The following is a 17,019-nucleotide window of genomic DNA, read 5'->3' on the forward strand; positions in this document are numbered from 1 at the left end:
TACCTGGGTGTCGTTGGCGGCGGTGGCGGGGACGGAGCTCGGGGGTCCCACACACGTGCCCAGCCCTTGGCACCAACCCTGGCCGCCAGCCGGGGGGAGAGGGCCGGGCAGGATTCTGGATCTTCATCTCAGGACAGACGAGGGAGGGAGACCCTGGGCGACAGGCCGTCAGGGCGCAGGGGGGAGGCAGCTGGCCTGTGAGGGGCCTGGTGCAGGGGTGAGCCCGGCATGCACCTGGGAACAGGTGCCCCCCGGAAGCAGCCAGGGGGCCGGAAGCAGGGGGTGGTTGCCGAAGCCAGACAGACACCCCGGGAGGCATGTCCCACCAGCCGGTGGCCACCCGTGACGCCCCACAGCAGAGGACGGAGACCTGGGTGTCCCCCACCCCCAGCCAGGGCTGAGGACAGGCCTGGGGCTTCACCCGTCAGAGCCAGGCATGACCAGGAGGCGGGAGGGGCCCCTGGGGCCTGCGCATACTGGCCCTTCCAGCCCAGGCCCTCCTGCTGCCCAGCTCTGAGAGGCCAGGTGAGTCCCTTCTGCTCCCAAGCCTCAACTTTCCTACCTGGAGAATGGGCAGAACACAAAACCTCCCTCAGTGGCAGGAACGCGCTCTCCCCGGGATATGGGGGGCGGGCGGGTCATGTCACCAAGCACCTGCTCTACGCTCGGACCCTCGGGGTGGTCAAGGAGTCGGTAATGCGAAGCTGAGTCCCAGCCCCCCTGATGGCCAAATGCCGAGACCCAGAGGGGCAGTTCTGTGCACGGCCAGTGGGGAAACGAGGGTCTCGAGGCCCGACCCCTGGGGCTGTGAAGGGGCCCGGCGCGGACTGTGTGCAGGGGGCGGGGCAGGCCAGCACCCCGGCCCCAAGCACGACGGCGGGGCCCCCACACCCAGAGGCGTGTCACCCACGCAGCGCTCGGCAACGCCAGAGACGCGCCCGGGTGGACGGACAGAAGGATGGACGTGTCACCTCCCCTGGGGACAGAGGTTCCCTGCCGCCCCTGCCCCCTCTGCAGGATGGCGTCACGTGAGATTCAGGGTCCGAGCGCCACCCGGCTCTGAGCTGTGTGACCTTGGATTAGTCACCTGACCGGTCTGGGCCTTAGTCTGTCCCAGGGCAGAGGGCGGTGGGGGGGGGGGGGCACAGCACTCGCCTTGCACGTGACTGGCCCAGTTTGAGACCCGGAGCTACCCACGGCCCCTGGAGTGACCCTGGAGCGCAGAGTCGGGCATCAGCCCTGGCACTGCGAGGGATGGTGCCACCAAAAGAGAGACCCTAAGCTCACCCACGTGCCCGCAGGAGACTCAGCAAGGCCCCAGGCAGGAGGCACCCAGCAAGGTACACAGTCGGTGCTCAATAGGCGACAGCACAGCAGGGCAGGCGCTGGTCTTGCACGCAGCCAACGGGTCCCAGCCCCAGCGCCCCAGGTGGTCCCCGGAGCCCACCGGGAGTGACCCTGAGCATGACAAGGGTCAGCCCTGAGCACCGCCGGGTGAGGCCCCCTAAAACCAAAATAAAGAGCAGCAGCTCAGGTTCCAAACGGGCTGTGAAGATCCAGGGAATGAATGAATGAATGAATGAATGAAGAGAGACAGAGAGACAGGCAGACGGCACTCTCCTGCAGTGTCGGGTGTGGTAAGAGCCATGTAATGTCCCCCTCAGGGGCACCCCCTGACGCCTCCTCGCTGAGGCCAGACCATGACCCCATCCCTGCCGCCCCCTGCGGGGAGCACCCGGCCATGTGTGCCCCCCCGCCCCCCGTGCCGGCGCGAGCCCCAGGCCCCCCCTCCGGCATCTGCTCGATTAGGGAACGGGGGAGCCGGGAAACAAAGACTTAATTTCTGAGCTAATCAGCCCAGCTCACACTAATCACCCTCCTCCCGGGCACCAGGCCGGCTCCTGGGGAGGGGAGAGGCGGGCGGGTGACACCCCTTCTCCCGAGCCCCAGCGAGGAGGGACCAGGCGGCTGGGGAGGGGGGCGCAGGGCTGTGGCCTGGAGAAGGGGCCACCCCGGGCCCTGGCCCGCCTGAAGGGCAGCCCCCAGAGCCGCCGCTGGGCAGAGAGCTGGGCAGGCGGACACTGCCGGCCAGGGCAGGGCGGTGACGGGGGAGCAGGAGCCACGGCCGCAGTGCTCGGGGCCGGCTCCCAGCTCTGTGCTCGGGGATCAGCCCTGGGCAGCTCCTCGGAGGGAAGTTTCCGGGCTATGCCGAGGGCGCGAGTCCCCCTTCTCACAGAGCCAGGAGGGGGCGGCGAGAGGAGGGCGAGGAAGGCGCCGCCTTGCTCAGCGCTGACCCGCCACCACACAGCCCTGCCCGGAGTGCCCCCGAGCACTGCAGGGTGAGGCGCCCAAAGCAAAGCAAGGCAGGGAGGCTCAGCCCGCGGGACCCAAGGTGACGTCTCTGCCAAGCAGGTCCCGGCCCCCCTGTGGAGGGGGAGGTGGGCGCGGGTGGGAGGGAGGCGGCATGAAAACCAACCCCCCCCACCTTGTTCTTCGACCTTTCTGAGCGGCGCTGTCCTGGGGGCACATGCTGGGGAGATCAGGGGGGCCTGAAGGCCGCGCTCGGGGTCGCGCTGTTCAGACCCCCCCCTGCAGAGCCCCTTCCGCATGCACCTCAGTTTCCCCATTTGTGACAGAAAGGGAGCAGCCCGGATGGCCCGGGGGCTTGTCCCACCCTCACAAGCTCCCGAGAGTTCATCACTGCTGGGGTGCACACTCCCACACATACACACATGCATGAACACATATGCACACACTTGTACGCACACATGCACACACATTTACACTCACACTCATACATGCACACACATACATGACACATGCACAAGCTTACATACAAATGCACTTGGTGCTGCACACATACACGCTTGAACGTGTGTCCATATGTATGCACATGTGTATGAACAAACAGGCGCAAATGCATGCAGAGCAGTCCACACGTACGTACGTGCACACAAGCGCAGGTGTGGGGCTGAGTGTCCCTCGGCCCCCACGCTGCCCCCTCACCCGCCTGCCCACTGCGCCCCCCGAGCTCACTGCACTGCCCACTCAGGGCTATTCCCCGGGTGACACGCAGGGAAACTGAGGCTCGGCGAGATCAGCAAGAGAAGACGAGGGTTCAGACTGATCCCAGCGGCCACATCTACCCTGGACCTTCCCGGACCACCCTGGGGGCAGGCGGGCACAGGCGGGCACAGGCCCCGGGCACACCAGCCTGGCGCGGCAGCTCAGCCGGGCCTGGCCTCAGCTCAGTGGGCAGGACCCGGGACCCTCTGGCCTCAGCTCTCCCACCTGGAAAATGGGGCTGACGGGGCTTGGAGGGCAGGGGTGACAGAGGCGGCCGTGGGGTGGCCTTGGCTCTCTCTGCCCGACGGCTCACAGCGGGAGGGCGGGGCTGAGACTTGGGCTGAGACCAGGCACCCTCCCCACGGGGCACCGAGATGACCGACGGCCACAGAGCCCGCCTGGAGGGTCGCCGGAGACGGAGCAGGAGCCGGTGCCCGGTGCCGGGGCCCTGGAGAGCAGCCCCAGCTGCTCCCCGTGGGGCCAGGGGCGGGAGGGGCAGCGGGGGGGCTGTTCGACCCCAGAACAGCGGGGGCTCCTGTCCCCTGTGGCCCCAGGGCTGGGGATTCCCCTGGGAGGGGGACCCAGGCCGGCACTTGACTCAGATGCCGCCCCACAAAGGAGCGCCGTGTCCCAAGGGGCCGGGTCCGAGACGTGAGAACTGACTCGCACTGCTTGTGTGCTGAGGAAGGGGGCCCACTGGACGCAGGAATGGCCGAGGGAGGGGGCCCAGCCACAGGGGCCCAGACCCCTCCGTGCCCTGAGGAGCCGCCTGGGGTGGACTCGGGCCCGAGATGCTGTGGGATGGCTGATGCCAGCCTGGGGCTTGGGGGCTGGGACCCAGGAGCCCCGGGCATTAGCACGGAGTCAAACAAGCCATGTGCACACGCAGGCCCCCCCACGGCCCCCGACATGCCGGAGCACAAACACACATCCGCACATGTACACATGCATGCCAACACGCGCGCACATACGTGCACATACGTGCACATACGTGCACATACGTGCACATACATGAGCTCCTGCCCACTCCCCACGTGGTCCACAGGCCGGGGGCCCCGGACCAATGCGATGAGAGTGGGGTCAGCTGGGACGGAGGGGAAGCGAGAGAGGGTCTCAGCGCAGGGCCCTGGACATGGGCTAGGCCCGCGTCCAGCGCCTCCAGACGGTCCCCAAGACGCGCCCCGCCCAGCCAGGCCGGACTTGCGGTCCCAAGGCGCCCCCGCCCCACCCGGCGGCGAGGAACAGCCCCCGCCCGGCCCCCGGGCCCCGCCTCCAGCCCCGCCCCCAGTCCCGCCTCTGCCCCCCGGCCCCTGGGCTCGACCCCACCTGCCAAATCGGGCTGCCCAGGGAAGCCCAAGACCAGCCCCGGGCCGGCGGCGCTGAGGGGACCCGGACCTGGGCTTCCGGCGGGTCATCTGGCCTCGGCCCTCAGTCCCCGCCCCCGCCCGGCCCGGACGCCCCTGCCCCCCCCACCCCTGCGGTCCTCGCTCGCCCCCACCTCCTCCTCTGCCTGGTGGTGGCACGCGGGGGTCTGGTCTCCTCAGCCGCCCTCTCGGGGTCTCTGGGGGTCGGGGCCGGGTCTCTGCCTGAGGCCCAGAGAGAGCCCAGAGAGGGTGTGGGACTGGCCAGGGTCACACAGCAAGTCGGGGCAGGGGAGAAGCCCAAGCGGCGGGACACACTGGCACTCGTCTGGCGTCGGAGACCTGGGAGCTGCGGGCTGGGCTCAGGGACCCCCGGCCACTCTGCGCGCCCCTTCCGCCGCGTTTCCCATCTCAGACTCGAGCCCACTCCCTCAGCCTAATGGGCACTGCTCCTCCTCAGTGCTCAGGACCTGCCTCCTCCAGGAAGTCTTCCCAGAATGCTGGGCTTCCTGGGCGGCAGTGGGAGCAGGTGGGTGGGGCGGGACCCAGGAGCGACTGACTTCCGAGACCCCCAGGGCCTCATGAAGACCCTCCGCACCAGGGCTCCAACACGGGGGTCCCCCACGCCCTGCCTGCCTCCACCTCGTCCAGGCCAGGGCCAGGCGTTCTCCTTCCTCAGGGGGCAGCACCCCTGCACGACCCCCCTCCCCGCTGGCCTCCGTCCAGCCTGGCCTGTACCAGCCCCCCCCCGCCGTGAATCCGGCCACTGTTGGCCACCACAGACCCCCTTTCTCTCCCCAGACAAACGGGGTCTTGAGGGAGACACCGGCACGGCCGCACACAAGGCCGGCTCTATTCCGGGCCGGCGCGGCGCCAGCAGGGCAGGGGCTGGGGGGGCCCGGCTGCGGGGACCCCTTGGCGCCCACCCTGCGAGATGGGGCTGAACACTCCAGCCGGGCCGGCCGCGCCCCCTCCCCGCCTCTCCCCTGCACACCCCCAACCCGGCCCTGCTCCCTGGGCCCTCTGCAGGCAGCCGTGTGCAGGGGTGCGGCAGGGAGGGCCTGGACACGTGGGCGGGCCTGGGGCACGAGGCCGAGCTGAACCCCCGCCCGGCCCCCAGCACCCCTGCTCACGGCCCCACGGGGAGCTGTGATGGCCCCAAAGTCACGGGACCCAGTTTTTTCACTTTCCTTCTCTTGACTGTGTTGGGGGGGGAGGCGGAGGGGGCCCAGAGGCTCGCCGAGCACTTTCAGGCCCCCCACCCCATCCTTCAGCAGGAAGATTCCAGAGAGGCGGGTTTCCCAACCTGGGGAGGGGCCTTCCCAAGCCCAAAGCTCAGCCCCCCCCCCCCGCCAGCCATCACCCTTGTCTTACAGCCGAGTAAGGTGAGGCCCAGAGAGGGCAGGTGACTGGCCCGAGGACACACAGCGAGGGGCAAGCTAGGCTGCTCCCTGGAGCCTATGTCACTCCGACGCCTGCCCCACCCTTCCCCCAGCACGGCTCTCTGCAGAGGGAGGTTCCGGCTTGGGGGGGCCTCAGCGCAGGGCGGTGGGGAGAGGAACCTGAGCCCGTGGCCGCCCATCTGGGGCCAAATGCCAGCGGGTCCGTCCTCCCAGCCGCGGGGACGTGGGGACCCGAGGCTGACGGGGGGAGATGAGCTGGAGCAGGGAAGCCAGGGCGCCCCTGGGCCCCGGCTGTCAGGGAACCGCCCACCAGGCCCCGGGCCTCAGTCTCCCCATCTGTGAAATGGGTTGGGCTCCCGCGCCTCCTGAGGTGGCCCCTGGCGGAGCTCCTGGCACCTGGTAGACCCTCGGCCGGGGGTCACCCGTCCAGTCCTGACCCTCGAGAATGACAGTGGGGACGGCACACACCTGGTGGGGCTGGGGTTCACTCCGGGTTCGGTACTCGGGGGCCACTCCCCGCGGGCATGGGGTCCTGCGTGGTGCTGGGCTGCCGCCTTTCCTGGCTCTCAGCAATGCTGGGGCTTGAGGGGAGGCTGGGGGGCAGAGGGGGGCAGGCCCGGCAGGAAGGAGCCGGACCCGCATGGGGGCTGCCCTCCCCCCCCCGCCTGCCGCGTCTGAGGGGCTCGGGGCCTGCCGGCAGCAGCAGACTTGGGAGACGTCCTGACACCCACTTAGCACCCTCAGGGGACAGGCGGAGCAAGGGCCCACACGGGAGGGACAGACGAGTCCCCAAGGGGCCGAAGTGACCAGCAGGACTCCTGCCAGGGACACACCCAGACAGAACGCGAGGCCCGAATCTCTGGGCACATCTCTTCCTTCCTGGGACTCAGTTTCTCCACCTGAGTAATGGGTACATGTGAAGCCCAACTTTGCCCCAGGAGCAGCGCCTGCTCTCCCCACCCCCTCATGTGGGGCACAGGCCGTGCTGGGTGGCCCCGTGGGGCAGGCGTGGGTCCAACCTGGCCCAAACCTCAGTCCGTCCAACTAAAGGTTTCCAGCCATCGGCGTGGGAGTGGGCTGGGGGAGGCGGAGGTGCTGGGCGGCACATCTGGTGTGGGGTCGCAGGGCCGGGCTCAGGCCGGAGGTCACCAGTGTCCAGGGCCTGGGGACTCAGTTTCCCCGTCTGTGGAATGGGAGGATCAGGAAGGCTCAGGGGACCCTATGTGGGGGCCGGGCAGGGCCTGGGTCAGCCGCGAGCACGGCCAGAGCTGTCCCTGCCGCCCCGGCCCTTGAGCTTCACTTGAACCAAATCAGGACTGTGAGCTGGCGGGGTCCGAGACGCGGTGCGGAGGGCTCCCGCCCCGTGCCCAGCCTCGCCCGCCTGCCCACGGCCCCCCTGAGAGGGCTCATGCGCTCTGGGCTCGGTGCTGCCTCGGGGACACCTCCTCCAGGAAGCCTCCCGGGCCCCCCAGCTGCTCAGTGGCACCTCCCCTCCTCCTGGCCTGGCGAAGCACATGCAGGGGTGAAGACGGGAGGGGGAGACAGACACCCCGGGGGCTGGGAAGGCCCCGGAACCGACCCTGCCCTCTGCCCAGCTGCCGAGTGACCTTGGCCGAGTCACGGCTCCTCCCCGATCCCGCCAAGAAGGGCACAGGGGGCACCTGGGGGGGCTCCTGGCGAGGAGGGGACAGCGGGGAGGGGTGAGGGGGCGGGGGCGGGGTCTCTGCCGGTGGGAGGGGGGTGGGGGACACAGCCCAGGCCACGGTGCTGCTGCCCGCCGCCCACCGCCTGCCCCAGGCCTTGCCGTCCCCGCAGCGCCCGGGCCCTGCTCCCGGCCCCGGCAGGGCCAGGCCACCCCCCCCCCGCCACCCCCCACGGGGACGCAGGCGGGACCCGGCCACGTGGCGCCACCAGCACTGCAGGACGCCACCCGGGGGCGAGAAGGCCCAGGCCCAGGCCCGCCCCTGCCACCGCCCAGGGCGGCGCCCCCCTGGCGGCCCCCCCGGGAGCCCCCGGAGCCCCCAGGCTCGCCCAGCAGTCCGCCCCCCCCCCCCCGCAAGGGGACGAGGGTGTCGAGCCCCTGGTCCTGCCTCCCGTGCTCTGGGGGACCCACCCCCACCTGGGTGCTCTCGGCCGCGGGGGGCACCGGAGAGGGGGGGCTAGAGCACCCCCAGGCGGAGGCGGCTCCCACAGGCCGCAGGCCCAGAACCCCCAGACCCGCCAGCCCTCGCCCGCACACGCTCGCACCCCATGCCAGGCCCGTCCTTACCGGGGCAGAGCAGGCCGCGCGCCCAGCCTGTGCCGGGCCTGGCCCGCTGCCCTGCGGGGCCCTTGCTGGGGTCCGGCCAGGCGCTCCTCACCCCAGTCCTCCCCGTACAGGAGGGGAGCGGGAGGGGGACAGCAGGGAGGGGGAGGGAGGAGAAACCTCCAGCCTTGAAGGGCACACTCGCTTCTTTCTTAGGGTTCCCATGGCAACCGAATATACCACACATGAATATCAGTGAGCAGGGCGGAGCCAGGCGCGGGTGATGGGCTGGAGAGGGGCAGGGGTGCGGGCCAGAGGGCAGTGGGGGGGGTGCGGGGAGGGGGGCAGAGATGGGGAGGCCAAGAGAGGTGGGGGGGGTGGAGGCGAGCAATGGGGCGCGGGCGGGGGGGCAGTGTGGGTCATGGGGTGGGGGACAGGGCGGCAGGGGGCGGAGAGGGGCGGGGGTCGGGCAGAAAGGTGGCCGGGCCAGGGAGGGCAGCGGCCAGCACAGGCCTGGCAGGCAGGAGCCCAGATTCGATTTTCAGCACTGCACGGTCCCCTGAGCACTGTTGGGAGAGTCCAGAGAGCATCACCAGGTGGGCCCCAGAAAGGAAGAGGGGGCTGGAGTGATAGCACAACGGGTAGGGCGTTTGCCTTGCACGCGGCTGACCCGGGTTCTATTCCCAGCATCCCATAGGGTCCCCCGAGCACTGCCAGGAGTAATTCCTGAGTGCAGAGCCAGAAGGAACCCCTGTGCATTGCCGGGTGTGACCCAAAGACAAAAAAAAAAAAAAGGAAGGGGGATGGTTGGGCAGAAAGAAAAGGGTCTCGGGAGGGTTGGAGACCCGCACCCCTCAGGCCTCTCCCCACCCACCTGCAGGGCCTGAGCGGCCCCTCCCCGCACCCCGGGGTCCTCCCGAGGGTCCCGGAGCACCAAGGGGCGTCCCTCACCCCTCAGACCCACCACACACATCCTTGCCGACCTGCCCGCCAAGGCCCGCACCCGGAGCCCTCGGACAAACACACACACACACAGTCACACACACACAGTCACACACAGTCACACACACACAGTCACACAGTCACACACACAGTCACACACACAGCCACACACAGCCACACACACAGTCACACACAGTCACACAGTCTCACAGTCACAGTCACAGATACAGTCACAGACACAGTCAGACACACAGTCACACACAGTCACACAGTCACACAGAGTCACAGACACAGTCACACACAGTCACAGTCACACACACACAGTCACAGACACAGTCACACACAGTCACAGACACAGTCACACAGAGTCACAGACACAGTCACACACACACAGTCACAGACACAGTCTCACACACACACAGTCACACCCCACAGCCCTGCCCTGGTCCACCCCAGGCCCGGAGACCAACGTCCTTGTGCCCAGGTGACCCGCCAAGCAGACCTCCGGGAGGCCCCTCCGGCCACGCCCCCCTCCCCCCACCCCCCTCCTGTTCGCTCCCCAGACAGCCAGTCCAGGCCCTGCAGGGTGACACCCCAGCCCCCCACCCCTGCGGCTCCCGGACACGTGCAGCCCCGGGAGCTGGCCCCGCGCTGGCCGCCACCAGCCCAGCCCTGGCACCCACCCGATCACCAGCCACGGGGGCGCCAGGCCCTGGCAGGGACCCCCGCCCCGCCGCGCAGGGGGGCACACGGCAGCCCCCGCGGACACTCGAGATGCCGGGACCCGGCCCCGCGCAGCACAGGCCCCACACGCCGGGCCTGGGGGGTCACTGCAGCCACCCCCCAGCTGCGCGCGCCCGTCCCCGCCCCCCCCCCCCGCACCCCCGTGTGGGTCATGAGCACGGGGTCGGGGTCGGCGTCCGGCCTCGCAGGCATAGGCCAGCGCGGCGCCCGGTGCGCACCCGCGGGCCGGCGCCTCCTCCCGGACGCCTTCCCGGCGGCCCCGCGGCTCCCGGACCCGCGCCCCGCGCCCCGGACCGCGGGGGCCCTCGGAGAGCGCCTGCCCTCGCGGGGCTTCCGGACCCTCTGGAAGGTGGGGCCGGCGGGGCCCCGCGCGGGCTCTCGAGCGCTCGGAAAGGCCCTGGGGTGCGGCTCGGCCGGGAGAGAGGGACGGGCAGGCGGAGGGGAAGGGGCTCCAGCCCCGGGTCCAAGTCCGCCCCAGCTTCCAGGCCGCCCGCGGGGCAGCGCGGGCAGCTCCCCCTGCCGGCCCCAGCCGCGGAGCCTCCTGGCCGGGACGGAGTGCTGGACGCACAGCGGGTGGGCAGCCGTGGAGTCCGGCCTTCCCGGTGGCCTGCTGGCTGCAGCCTCCGCACCTGGCCCGCAGTGGGCGCCCTCCCAGCCCTACTGTGCGCCGGCCTGCTGGCCCCCATGGGTGGACGGCCCTACTGTGTGCCAGCCTGCCGGGCCCCCGCGGGTGGACGGCCCTACTGTGTCCCAGCCTGCTGGCCCCTGCAGGTGGACGGCCCTACTGTGTGCCGGCCTGCTGGTCCCCGCGGGTGGACGGCCCTACTGTGTGCCGGCCTGCTGGGCTCCTGCAGGTGGACGGCCCTACTGTGTGCAGGCCTGCTGGCCCCTGCGGGTGGACGACTCTACTGTGTGCAGGCCTGCTGGCCCCTGCGGGTGGACGGCCCTACTATGTGCCGGCCTGCTGGGCTCCTACGAGTGAACGGCCCTACTGTGTGCCGGCCTGCTGGCCCCCGCGGGTGGATGGCCCTACTGTGTGCGGCCTGCCGGGCCCCCGCGGGTGGACGGCCCTACTGTGTGCCAGCCTGCTGGCCCCCGCAGGTGGATGGCCCTACTGTGTGCCAGCCTGCTGGCCCCCGCAGGTGGACGGCCCTACTGTGTGCCGGCCTGCTGGCCCCCGCGGGTGGCCTGCCTGTCTCTCCCCGGAGCAGAGTCTGAGCCCCAGCCCAGGGCCCCAGCACCACCCCGGACAAAACGCGCTTCTCCAGGGCTTGTGCACAGCAGCGGGTAGGGCCAGAAGGTCGCTGGGCTGGGGTGGGGGGCAGCTCCCCAGGCTCGCGTGTGGGCCCCGGGCCGGCCCTCCGGCTCTGCACGGGACCCCGAGCAGCACTCAGCACTCGGGGCGGCCCCAGAGGGAAAATTCTGAACAAGTATTTTTGAGGGTCTCCAGGGCCCGCCGGCGTGGGGTGGGCTCGGGCGAGGAACAGGCAGCCGACTCCGTGGCCCCTGTCCCCTGGGCCCTCAGGGGGACCGTAGGGGGGAGACAGAGACAGAGACGGGGGCACAAAAGAGGGAAACTGAGGCAGGCCTGGCCTGCAGCCCTTGAAATGGCTCCTGCCATGGAGACCCTCCCAGCACAGCCTGTCCACTCCCGCCTCTGCACACGGCCCGGGCCCTTCCACACTCCCTGCCTGCAGCCGGCCCCGGAACAAGGTTTCTGTGTGTTTGCGGTGAAACGGAGGCTGGAAAAGGAGTGAAGGAAACACACACGCACACACATGCACACATACATAATCTCACACACACTCACACTCATACACATGCACACAAACACAGACAAGTACACTCTCACAGACATGCACACATATACGCTTACACACATGCACACACTTACACTCACACACACACTCTCACACATGCACACACCACTCACACTCACATGCAAATACACACACACATGCACAAACACACGTGCACACTCACACACATACACTCACAAACACATGTGTGCACACTCACACATGCACACTCAAACACATGCACACTCAAACACATGCACACACATACACAAATGCACAATCTCCCATTCCCACATGCACACTCAGGCCGAGGACTTGGTGGGAAAGGGGGAGGCACGGGACATTCTCCCCCGACCTGTGAGAGCCTCCGCCCCCTGGGGGGTCCCGGCCCCCCCTGCCCAAGAAACAGGGGCTGTGCCGGACGCGGAGCCCTGGGCCCCGCTTTCCCACAAGCAAAGTGGGGGAGCAGGTTGGAGGGCCCGGCTTGAGCCTCTGCCGCCCCGGCCTCGGGTGTCCCAACCAGGAACGGCGTCTCCCCTCACCCAGGCTGCCCACCAGCTGACTGACACAGAGGGACACACAGTGGGGGGGTCAGGGGGCGCGGGGGGAACACTGGGACTCGGGAGGGACCCCAACATGAAGAAGCAAGCACCGGCCAAGGAGTTAAGCCATGGGTGGTGCTGTCGCAATGTCAGCTGGGCGACTCCCCTGTCCTGATGCTGTGTGACCCTGAGCTTCTCAGCACCCTCTCTGTTCCTTAGGCAGACATGAGGGAAAAGACGGCCAGAAGGGACCAGAGCAGCCCTACAGCGGGGAGGGCACTGGCCTTGCATGTAGCTGACCTGGGTTCCCTCCTCAGCTCCCCGCAGCCTTCACACCACCAAGAGCGATCCCCGAGCACAGAACCAGGAGCAGACCCCGACACCACCAGGTGTGGCCCGCAAAGGGAAAGCAGGAAAGACGGGCAGCGTCTTTGTGGCATTCAAGGGTCCCGGCTAGGGAGCCCCCACTCGGCACCCCGCAGTGACGGGCGGTGCTGGCGGCTGTCCGGCCCCGTGTGCTCGTGGCTCTCCCGGTGGTGCTCAGGGACCATGTGGAGGCGGGCAGAGCCGCAGCCGGTCCCGTGCTCAGCCCCGGGCCGCGAGCCGCCACTGTGGTGACCTGTGTCCTCCCTCCCACAGCCCGGGGGTTTGTCAGGCGGCGTCTCCGGGGCGGGGGGGGGCTCTTATTCCGCCCCCAGCTCCCGGGGCCCAGGGGCAGCTGGACCCTGGGACAGTCCATCTCGCCCGGCCTGGCCGGACAGCGGGGGCAGGGCCGGGCCCCTCCCGCTCCCCTGCACTCTCGGGAGCCTGCACGGGGGGACACACGGGGGACAATGCTCCCCACCCCTCCCGGGACGGTGCTCCCCTCCCCTCCCAGGGCCAGGACACAGCAGCCAGGAGACCGGCCGCCAGGGGCGCCTCGGTGCTACTGGGGGGGGGGGAGCGGCCACGCGCAGTCTAGAGCCAAGAGCCCCCAGCCCACTGCACTCGCTGCTGAACCCCCGCAGAGGGGGGGACACGGGAATCCCTGGGCCCACGGGGCGTCTGGGCTCGTGGGGGTCCCTCACAGGCGAGAGCCAGGAACAGTCTCCTGGCGCCCGTGAACCCTCACCTGGGGCTGCCGGCAGAACTCTGGCCCTGCCTCAGTGGCCCTGCTTCAGTTTCCCCACCTGTCAAGCATCCCCATGGCAGCAGCTGGTGCCCCACAGTGGGCAAAGTCGATTTTTGGCAAAGTCTGAGAAAACAGCAGCTCTGGGGGGGTCACCGCCTGGCCCCCGCCGGCTCACCAGCCAGCCCCGGGCAGTGGAGGGCCAGGGGCGCGGGACGTGCCAGCAGAGGTGAAGAAGCCAAGCCCGAGAGTGCCCTGGGACCTATTCTGCGCTCCCCGCCACGGCCCCATGTGCCCCCAGACACGCGGGCAGAGCACTGGGGGCACCGAGTGAGAGAAACGAGGCACCCCGGGGTGAGGCCCTACGGCGGGGGTCCCCGACCCATCATCCCTCACACCCAGAAATGGCCGATTCCACCCCTCCCCCTCTGCCCCTCCACACACAGCGACACACACACTCACACGCACACACAGACACATACTCACATACATGTACACTCACACGCTCACTCACACTCACATGCATACACAGACGCAGTCACACACACACATGCTCACGCTCGCACACACACATGCTCACACTCACAGTCACACACTCACACACACACCCTGTCACTCACACAGCGACACCTCCCACACCCTCCCGCTGCCCAATGACGTCACTGGCCACCTGGGGCTGACGTCACGCCCACCGTGCTCGCTGACGTCACGCACACACCCCTCTCTCCCGTGCCCCCCAACTTCTCCCCTCCCTCTAGTCCTGCCCTGGGGCCCTCCCGTGCTTGGGCGGCACGGGTGGCCAGGGTGCGGGCGGCGCGTGCGTGGGTGACCAGCTCCTGGGCCACACGGTCACCCACCCATGCGGGTCCCCAGGCCTGCCGGGACACGACACGTCCCACAGGTGCCCCGGGCCAGGGGACAGGTGTCTCCCCACGCGGCGGGGCCGGGCGCCCTGCGGCTGCAGCGCCCTCCGCCGCCCTCCAGGTGCTGTGGGCCCCCAGGCACCCGCCTCCCCCACGGGCCGCCAGCCTGGCCGAGTGACAGCCGCCGCCGCAGCCGGGACGCCACACGCACACGCGCAGGGGCCGGCACCTGTGTCCCAGCACCGGGCCGGGCCACAGCCCCCAGACGCGTGCGCGGCGGGAGGGGGGCCAAAAGGGGGTGCAGTGAAAGTGCCCTGGAGCACCCCCGGCGCTGGGAGGAGCCGGGTCAAGCCCTGGCTCCTGCTCTGCTCTCCCTCCTCCCCTCCCCCTTTCCAGTCCTCCTCGTCCTCCCGATCCTCCCCCTCCTCCTGCTCCTCCTCCTCCTCTGAGGTCCTGACACAGGCAGCCTGGACCAGCCTGTCCTGGACCCGCGGCGCCCTCACACATCCGGGCCAGCCCCCAGGGCCCCAGTCCGAGGGAGCCCCATGCGCATGTGAAAGTGAGTGTGAGTGTGAGTGTGTGTGTGTGTGTATGTGTGCGTGCGCACACAGAGCCCCGTCCATGCTGGCACAGCCCTGAACACGCACCCTGCCCCACGTGCACACACCATCCCCCGGCCAACACGCCCACCCCAGCCCCCTGTCCGCGGGAGCCCACACACGCAGCCGTGCACACACACGCACACGCGCGCACGGCGGCCGGCGCTCGGCCTTGCCAGAGCTGCAGTCCGCCCGGCCCGCAGCCCGCGCCGGCGCCTCGGAGCCGGGCAGAGCCGTGGCCGGACCCCGGCCCCCCGCCCGCTCCCCAGTCCCGACTGCCCTCCGTGGGGAAGGGTCCAGCCCCGCCCCGCGCCCCCCCCAGCGCCCCCGGGCCCATCACACCCCCTCACCAGCGAGATGAATTCCTGACCACCGGCGCTCCGGGGAGCCGGGAGGCCGGTGGCCCATGTCACCAGTGTCACCAGACGGGGGCGGCCGGCGCGGGTGCCACCGCCGGCCTGCCGGCCACCACGCCTCTGCAGCCCCCCGAACGGCGCGCCGATCCCGGCCGCCCCCGCGCCCTGCTCCCCGCCCCCGCCCACCAGCCCCTCGCCGCGGGGGTCCCCGGGGGGTCTCGCGGGGATCCCCGGGCGCAGGAGGCGCGGGGTCCGGCTTCCCCGGCGCACCCCCTCCCGCCGCGGCCCCCTCCGGCCCCACCCCCGCCGGCGCGGCGAGGAGGGGGCGCCCGGCGGCTCGGCGCCCCCCCGCCCGCGTCCCATCCCGGGAAGCCGCTTACCTGCGCCCGGCCGGGCGCGCGGGCTGCGGGGCCTGCGCCGGGTGCGAGCGGCTCGGAGCGCGGCGAGTCCGTGGCGTGGCCTGTGCGCGCGTGTGTGCGTGTGTGCGCGTGTGTCTGGGGCCGCGTGTGCGCGCAGACACCGCCGCCCCCGCCGCGCCGCCCGGGAGGGGCCCGCGCCGCGCCCGCCCGCCCGTCCGCGCGTCCGTCCGCGCGTCCGTCCCGCCGCCCGCGCAGGCCTTTGGCGCAGCGAATCCCGCCCGCGCCCGCCCGCGCCCGGCCACACGCGCACGCACAGACACGCCCGCGGCCGGCGCGCGCCGCCCCCGCCTGCAGCTGCGGCAGCGCCCCGGCCCCCGCCCGCGCGCCCGCGCCCCCCGCCCGGCCCGCCGCGGCCCCGCCGCCCGCCCCGCGGGCGCATGCAACAGCTGGAGGCAAACTTGCAGCCCGCGGGGCCGGCCGGGCCGCGCAGCGCCCCCCAGCGCCCGCCCGGGCGCGCCCGCGCCCCCCGGACTCCGCCTCCCCCGCGCACCCCCCGCCCCACCTCAGGACCCGCCGCCGGCCCGGGCGCCCCCGCACCCACCCCAGCCGCTCCGGGGCGCAGATGCCGGTGGAGTGTGGCCGCTGCGCTCCCACTTTACAGGTGGGACAACTGAGGCCAGGCGCGAAGAGGGACGCCCAAGGTCACCGGGCGAATCCCGTGGCGGAGACAGCCTCCAGGGGTGCGGGCCGCCGCTCGGGACCCTTCCCCACCCCCTGGGGAACATGCCACTGCCCAGGGTGGAACCCTTGAGGAAACTCCGTGTCCCCTCGTTCCTGCACTACGGAGAGGCAGGGGGCAGCCGGGGCCGGGGGCGCCCGCCCGCTGGCGCCCGGAGAAGCAGCCGCTTCCTCTCGGGGACCCACCGGCCCACGCACCCCGGGGGGCTGCGGGCGGGCGCGCGCCGGGCGGGGCGGCCCAGAGCCCGGGCTGGAGCCCAGCACCTGGGGGCCGCAGGCGGGGTCCCTGGGCAGCGGCGGGGGAGCAGGAGGTGGGCGCGCCGGGCCGCGCGGTCCGTCCTCGGGCTCAGGCCCTGGGCACCTGGAGGACCCGCCCTCCAGGCCGCCTGGCGCACTCCTATCCACCCTCCAAAGCCCCTTCCTGCCGGCCCTGAACGAGGCTGTGCTGCCCGCGCCCCCTCAGCGGCCCTCTTCGAACTCACGCGGCGGGTCGCGGGCCCTGGGTCCACTCCTGGGCACTCCCCACACCCCCCACCCCGGCCCGGCCCGGCCCTCCCCCACGGCCCGGCCCTTCTCCCGCCGCGCCACAAAGGCCCCTGCGCCCTCTGGCGGCCACAGCGCGCAGCGGCCGGGCTCCCGGCGAGGCTGCGGCAGAGGTGGGCGCCGCCGGGAGCCCACCCGGGGCCCCTCGGAGAAGCTGGGCGGCGAGCCCGAGAAGGGGCGGCGGCAGCACCTCTCTGCCGCTGCCGCCTGCACGACTGCCCGGCCGCCCGTCAGGGGCGCTCACATCTCTCCCAACCTCCCTTGCCTCCTGGTCAACCGGGGAGCAGCGCTGTCCCCAGCACCGAGCCGGGACCCCGCAGGTGTCCTAGCACCGCCCGCGGCCTTGCCCTT

General features: G+C 71.0%; 1 protein-coding gene across 2 annotated transcripts in view; it reads right to left on the minus strand.

Annotated features, from left to right (window-relative positions):
- ELFN2 (extracellular leucine rich repeat and fibronectin type III domain containing 2) overlaps positions 1-15,645 on the minus strand; it is a 39,720-nt gene extending 24,075 nt beyond the window's left edge. For both annotated transcript variants that reach the window (XM_055141132.1, XM_055141134.1), the window contains exon 1: positions 15,409-15,645. The gene's annotated coding sequence lies outside the window, so the exon portion shown is untranslated. The remainder of the gene's footprint in view (positions 1-15,408) is intronic.
- Positions 15,646-17,019: the final 1,374 nt, after the last annotated feature.

This window comes from Sorex araneus, chromosome 6, assembly GCF_027595985.1.
Source record: "Sorex araneus isolate mSorAra2 chromosome 6, mSorAra2.pri, whole genome shotgun sequence".
NCBI lineage: Eukaryota > Metazoa > Chordata > Mammalia > Eulipotyphla > Soricidae > Sorex > Sorex araneus.